Here is a 7,536-nt window from a genome sequence, read left to right on the forward strand (position 1 = left end):
ACTTGCTCTGTAGATTGACCTTGAACTCAGAGATCTGCATGGCTCTGTTTCCTGAGTGCTAGGATTAAAGACATGTACCACCATGCCTGGATCTAAGCCTTTTTTTTTTTTTTTTTTTTTTAAAAAACCTGGAACTTAATCTGTCCCAGGCTGGCCTTGAACTCAAGAGATCTGCTTGCCTCTGTCTCCTGGAATTAAAGGCCTGTACCACCATGCCTGGGCCGAAGCTTTTTCATGGCCACCATTTCTCAAGAGCCATATCAAAACCCTGTGTCTTCTAGTCTCAAGATCTAGATCACTACTGGGCACTCCATTTCTGGACTGTAGTTCATTCCAGATTAAAAGTCCAAATGGAAACAATAACCAGGTAATAATAACATCTAGATATAACTATTCCTTGTTCAGGTGCAAAAGCATAAACAGTAAGCTTAGCTGGGTGAAATCCTGCCCCAAGTCACCGCTCCTTTAATCTGTTTATCTCCTTGAAAACAGGATTCAGCTCCATTCTATCTCCTGGTGCCTCTTTACTCTTTGAACTATACATTTTATATTTTTCCTTTTTCAACTTTCTCATTTTCATCAAAATGCTTTTCAAAGAGTGAACTTAAGTAACCACACAAGAAAATTTATACTAGAATGTTTCAAAACTTCCTTTGTCAAAGCAATTTATTGGAAATCTCTTTACCTTAGCCTCAGGTAGACTTTTCAGACAACAGTAAAAAGCAGCCACATTCTTCACCAAAATATCACAATAACAGTCTCTCTAGGCCACATACTAAAATTTTCCCCCACTGAAACATCTTGGGCCAGGTCTAGACGGTTCAAATTATCCTCAGCACCACTATCTTCTATATTTCTACTAGGATGGTCCATTAAGTCCCACTACTTCCCCAAGTCCCCAAATGCACATTTCTCTAAACAAAAGCAATGGCAGGGCCTATCATGGCAATACCCCAGTCCCTGGTACCAACTTCTGTCTTAGGGTTTCTATTGCTATGAGGAGACACCATGACCAAGGCAACTCTTATAAAAGATAACATTAAATTCAGGCTGGCTTACAGGATCAAAGGTTCAGTCCATTATCATCAAGGCAAGTGCATGACAACATGCAGGAAGGCATGGTGCCAGAGGAGTTAAGAGTTCTACATCTTCATCTGAAGGTCACTAGGAAGAAGACTGACTTCCAGTCACATAGGACAAGGGTCCCAAAGCCCATCCCCAAAGTGACAGACTTCCTCTAACAAGGCCACACCTCCTAATAGTGCTACTCCCTGGGCCAAGCTTATTCAAACCACCACAGGGGACAATGTCAAAATGACAAAAAAGTCTTAAGAAACTGAAGATGAAAAAATCAGGCTAGAAGCATAGAAAGGACATAACTGCTATGGTTCAGCTAAGGCGATGACAGAAGCTAAGACACACCGGCAGGCATTAAAGCAGACATCACCTAAGCCACAGGAAAATTTAAGTAGTCCAATAACAGCATACTATACTTTTATGAAACAGTGAGGTTTCCATTCCAAGGAAAAGTTCCATCCTGTCCCAACTGTTAAGGCCCGAGTACTCTCTTTGGGAGGGAAGACCACAACCTTTACAGCTGTACTAAAGAAAGACACATAGACTAAGCATGGCCATTGATAGGATGCAAAGTACTTCTCAGTTTAGTACTTTACGTTCCTAAAAATGTTTACAAAGAAATCTCCTGAGATTGTCATTTGAAAGTACTTTCCAGAAGTCACGTCTTCAGTAGCCTACTTTTTTTTTTTTTTTTTTTTTTTTGNGAATTGACTTTTATTGACATCACAACAATAGGATGTATATATAGACTTAGTTTTACATTTGATTCTCACCTGGCATTCCACATTTGTGCTCACCACAGAATATAATGCAACATAAATAAACCACAGCACTTGGAGGTAAGTAAACAAGAGAAATAGCTTCATAGACAATTTTTTTTTTTTTTTTTTTTTTTTTTTTTTTTTTTTTTTAGGCTAGAACGTAGGTCACCAAGCTTGGCCAAGAAAGTGTTGTTTTTTTTTTTTTTTTTTTGCCCCTGAGCCAACGTGGAGATGCACAGCTCCCACTGGCTCTCCCAGACCTGCAGAGGTGGAGCCAGCCCACGGGGAGGGGGTCTGCAGTCACCATGAACTGGGAGAGCTGAGGTCCAGCTGTCCTGGCGCCCCTGCCACCCTACTATGCCCAGGATAGGGATTTGCAGCTTAATATGGGGTTTGTGCAGGCTGAGCAGCCATAATTCTTCCTAATGTCCAGGCTGCCACTGGCCTGTAGGGGTTTCTCGACATACCTTGAGGTCTAGGGACCTTTCCATCCACCTCAAGTCAGCAGAGCTGCTGCCCCCAACTATCCCCAGAGGTCTAATGACCACCCTCCACCAGAGCCAGCGGGCCAACCTGACTTCTAGTGGAGACCACAGGAAGGAGATGGTTGTGCTCCACTGCTCTGGCAGACATCGGATCAGCCAAATCACTCCCACATAGGCTCTCAACCCCTACACCCATATCTTTGCACGTACATCCCACAGACGCACAGTCACACACACTCTTGCACCCGCCCCCTTCCTCACACCTCTCACATCCCTGCACCTGTGCACACCCACGCACACATGCTGGCCCCCTCGTCCCCATTCCAAAAGGAGAAACGTGGAAATGGCTCACAGGCAGTTGCGGCAGGACGCAGTCGCAGGAGGACAGGGATGCGGTGTAGATGCAGAGGATGCAGTTCCAGGCGCTTCACCACCAGGCGGGGAGGGCTAGGGGCTGAAGCCTGAGAGCGAGGCTGTGGTTGCCATAGAGATGCAAGCTGGAGGAGGGACCACTGTGGCTCAGGTGGCCTCACACCCCATCCCAAGGCAGACCTCTGCACTGCCTCTGATCACATTCACACACCTGACATAAGCACTTCACACACCCACGAAATACATTTCACATACTTGATACACACTTCATCCTCCCATACGCACACATTGCTTTCTTTCTTTCTTTCTTTCTTTCTTTCTTTCTTTCTTTCTTTCTTTCTTTCTTTCTTTCTTTCTTTCTTTCTTTCTTTCTTTCTTTCTTTCTTTTTCAAGACAGGGCTTCTCTGTGCAGCCCTGGCTGTCCTGGAACTCACTCTGTAGACCAGGCTGGCCTCAAACTCAGAAATCCACCGCATCTGCCTCCCAAGTGCTGGAATTAAAGGCGTGTGCCACCACTGCCCGGCTACATATTGCTAAGACACACTTCATACACATAGCATGCAAAGTCATACATCACACCAGTTTTCACATCTCAGGTTACTTCACTGCAGGGGGGCAAGCAGGAGACCAGAGGAGCCCTGGCTGCTCCTCCAGCTGGGATTCCTGGGGTTAAGAGAGAGCCTGGTCCTTTCCCTGAGATCTCACAATAGAAGCTTGGGTCAGGACAGCTGTGGTTGGCCTCTCACTTAGAGGGTGCTCCTCTAGATGTCCATGTCTGAATTTCTGGACTGGAAGCTTTCCTAGGACTGGCCTTGTCTTGCTTGGTAACTGCTGTCTGTATAATGGCAATATGCAGAAGGCACTGGACAGATGTTTGATTGATGGTATGCCTTGCTTCACACAGGGCATTTCTAGTGGACGTGCTTCTCCTGGTCTTACACTTGAGGCAGCAGTATTCTCTGTCCACAGTCTGTCTTGCTGTTGACTGGAATCTGCCTTTAATATTTTTTTTAAGATTTATTTATTTTATGTATATGAGTACCCTGTAGGTGTATTGAAACTGTACTGATGGTTGTGAGCCATCATGTGTTTGCTGGAAATTTGAATTCAGGACCTCTGCTCACTCTGGTCGAGCCCACTCAATCTGGCCTAAAGATTTATTATTATGAATAAGTAAACTGTAGCTGTCTTCAGACGCACCAGAAGAGGGCATCAGAATCTTATTACAGATGGTTGTGAGCCACCATGTGGTTGCTGGGATTCAAACTCAGGATCTTTGGAAGAGCAGTCAGTGCTCTTAACCGCTGAACCATTTCTCTAGCCCTGACTGGAACCCTCTTGCTGTCATGAATTATGGCTTGTCCACAGACAGGTATCTGAATTGTTCTACTTTGTGTCTGTTGCATGACATGTTAACAACATTCCTGACCAAGTCTTTGTTAGACATGTGCTTTTATTGTTCTTGGGTAGATGCTGGAAAGGGCAACTGTGGTGAGCTGTCAACATGGGTGCTGGGGATTGAACTCTGGACCAATCCAAGAGCATCAAGTGTCCTTAATAATGGTGCCACTTCTCCAGGCCCAACATTTAACTTTTAAAGAAAATGCTAAACTGTTTTACCCAAAGTGGCTGTACTATTTTCATTCCCATTATTGGTTCTTCATATCCATCAACATTTGTTATTGTCTCATTATTGACATTGGCATCTGCCTGCCAGCCTGTCATAACAAACTGCCACAGACTAAAATTAGTCTTACTATTGTGGAGGCCAAAGCTCTGAGGTCAAGGTGCTGGTGAAGGTCCTGCTGTTAGCCTGCTCCTTCCCTTCTGTAGAGAGTATCTGTCAGTGTCCTAATCTATTCTTAAAGGGCATCGATCATACTGGATTAGAGCCTACTCGAAGATCCCATATTTACTTCCTCCTCTTCCTCCTCCTACTTCTTTTCCTCCTCCTCCTCCTCCTATTCCTCCTCCTCTTCTGTTCCTTTTCCCTTCTCTTTTTCTTTGCTCTTGTGACAGTGTTGGCCTTGAATTCTCTGTGTAGCCTGGAATAGCAATGAATCCTTGGTCCTCTTGACTCCACCCCTTGAGTGCTGGGATTACAGGTGTGCACCACCATACCCACTTAGGATGGGACTCAAGGCTCTCTGCATGTTTTTTTTTTTATTATTCTCTCTGCATGTTTGGCAAGCATTCTACCAATTAGCCAGGGTTCTCTAATGGAACAGAACTGATTGAATTAATATATATGTGTATATGGGATTTATTAGATTGGTTTAGAGGATGCAATCTGAGTAGTCAACAATGAGTGTCTCACATTGGAGGCTGAGAATCCAGTAATTTTTCAATCCATGAGGATGGATGTCTCAGCAGTCCCAAGCTGGTTCTGGAGACCTGGAGGATTCCTGGAGAGCTGCTGATACCCAGACTATGTCAGAATTCAGAAGTTGGTTCTGATGCCAAAGCCACAGGCTGGATGAGCTTACCAGGGAGAATGAGGGCAAACAGGCAAACAGCAGCTTCTTTCTTCCATGCCCTTTTATCTGAACTGCCATCAGTAGTTAGGGTTTTTCTTCTTGCATTCAGCAGCTTGGGTTTTAATCAATCCCAGACATAGTTTAGTGGAGAACCAAGATCATTCATCATAATCCTTAACCCTTCGCAGCCTTTTAAAAGGATCCTGTCAGGCTGGGAAGATGGCTCAGTAGGTAAGAGCACCGACTGCTTGTTCGAAGGTCCTGAGTTCAAATCTCAGCAACCACATGTTGGCTCACAACCACCTGTAATGAGATCTGAAACCCTCTTCTGGTGGGTCTGAAGACAGCTACAGTGTACTTATTTATAATAATAATAAGTAAATCTTTGGGCCAGAGCAGTCAGGGACTGAGCGAGCAGAGCGGACTGGGGCGAGCAGAGGTCCTAGAAATTCAATTCCCAACAACCACATGAAGGCTCACCACTATAGTGTACTCATACACATAAAATAAATAAATAAATCTTAAAAAAAGATCCTGTTTACAAATACATTCTAAATGATTAGAACTTCAATGTGGGACTTTAGAGGAGACAATTCAGCCAGTAGCAATCTCCCAACAGTACCTGGTGCAGTTCACATCCACATTACTCTAGATACTGAAGCCTGGCATCTTCTCTTGGGGTCAATGATCCTTTGCGTGTCTTCTTTAGTGAAAGATAAATCCAGATGCTCTAAATATTTTTTCTATCAGGTTGTTTGTCTTCTTGTTATTGAGTGTTTTTTTAAAAATAAAACACACACACACACACACACACACACACACACACACACACACACACCATCCAAGTTAACAGTAAGTAGGAACATAATAGCAATGTTTAAATGTGTTACTTTTTTCATGCTATGGGGTTAGTAACATTTCAAAGGGCAGGCATGTCTGGTGCTAGGGTATGTTTCTCTCTCTGGCAAACCTTCATTCAGAGTGCCTGGTAGGGTCATAGGCTCGGGCCAAAAACCTTTGAGATTGTCAAGGAAGGTGTTCTCATGACTTCCAGGGCTGAGCTCAGCTCCATCCTCTCAGCTGTGAAAGCTCTGTCCAGTTCTTAGTCGGCAAGGAAGTCTGTGAAGTGATCATAGGAGGTCCAGTCCAGGCGAGCTCCGTTGAGTGTGTATCTTAGCAACCTTCCATTCAGAGCTGCCAGTGGTCTAAAAACTAACTTCTCTCGTAGAGAATACATCACAGAGTTTGTCCAAGCTTGAAAGAATAGCAGTTAGACAAACTCTCTGGTAGACAGACAAAGAGAGAAAAGGGCCATGGCTGGCTTCTTCACTCTCCTGACCTTAGACAAAAGCCTGTCAGTTTAAAACGTGTGGGCTTCTTCCTCCAGCAGGCTCCCTGCTGATAAACTGGCTCAACAAAATCAAGGCCCCAGAACTTGTTTACATAAGTTAGGGCCAATCAAGCACCTAACTCTCTTCAAACTGACCAATCCTGAATTTGGGGAAGAAGGCTCTTCAGAGACATTAAAAATCCTAGCCCTAGAGAAGACAATTGGATCTTTTGGCTTCCAGAGCACTGCACTAGTTTGCAGAGGGTCTTCTCTCTCTCTCTCTCTCTCTCTCTCTCTCTCTCTCTCTCTCTCTCTCTCTCTCTCCCCTCACTCCAATAAACTCTTCCTTCAACTTCTCTGCCTGCTGCTCTCTGTGATGTTTGAGATTTCCTAGCAGCTACCTGTTACGCTCCAGATTTGAACTGTCTTTTAATTCTTTAACTGGACGAGAAAACTAACCCGGTGAAGGCCCATAGACTTACCAACAGTGATGGTCTTCCTGCCCTTGCTCTTTACTGTTAACGCATGAAGTTAGGAGTTGCCATTCGACCAGGCTCTTGTCCTAGAGAGGGCTTCTTGACCATCAGTGTTGGAGGGATGTTTTTATTAATGCTGAAAGTGAGGGTTATTCGTCTCCCCATTAACTGTATTAATTTTGTTTCTGCCTTGCTCACTTCCAGCATCTTGACAGGGAACTCAAGCTTCCGGATTTTCCTTTCCTCATTTCATGAGTTTTAGGAGTTGTCAGAAGCCTTGTGTCTTTTCCATTTGTGAATAAACATGCTTTGCTTGCAGCAACAATTTTGACCCCTCACAAAGTTACATTATTAAGAGACTAAAGATAAAGATACAGGAGGGCTGGAGAGATGGCTCAGTGGTTAAGGGCACTGACTGCTCTTCCAGAGGTCCTGAGTTCAAATCCCAGAAACAACATGGTGGCTCACAACCATCTGAAATGGGATCTGAGGCCCTCTTCTGGGGTGTCTGAAGCTATAGTACAGTTGTATACATAAAATAAGTTTAAAAAAAAAAAA

General features: G+C 44.2%; 2 protein-coding genes across 2 annotated transcripts in view; one reads left to right on the forward strand and one right to left on the reverse strand.

Moving 5' to 3' along the window:
* Caly (calcyon neuron specific vesicular protein) overlaps positions 1-2,756 on the reverse strand; it is a 15,256-nt gene extending 12,500 nt beyond the window's left edge. Inside the window, exon 1 of the mRNA XM_021214015.2 lies at positions 2,676-2,756. The gene's annotated coding sequence lies outside the window, so the exon portion shown is untranslated. The remainder of the gene's footprint in view (positions 1-2,675) is intronic.
* Positions 1-7,536, forward strand: part of Prap1 (proline rich acidic protein 1) — a 17,797-nt gene that overhangs the window by 1,647 nt on the left and 8,614 nt on the right. The gene's annotated exons all lie outside the window — the stretch shown is intronic.

Source organism: Mus pahari, chromosome 1 (genome assembly GCF_900095145.1).
Source record: "Mus pahari chromosome 1, PAHARI_EIJ_v1.1, whole genome shotgun sequence".
NCBI classification, from domain to species: domain Eukaryota; kingdom Metazoa; phylum Chordata; class Mammalia; order Rodentia; family Muridae; genus Mus; species Mus pahari.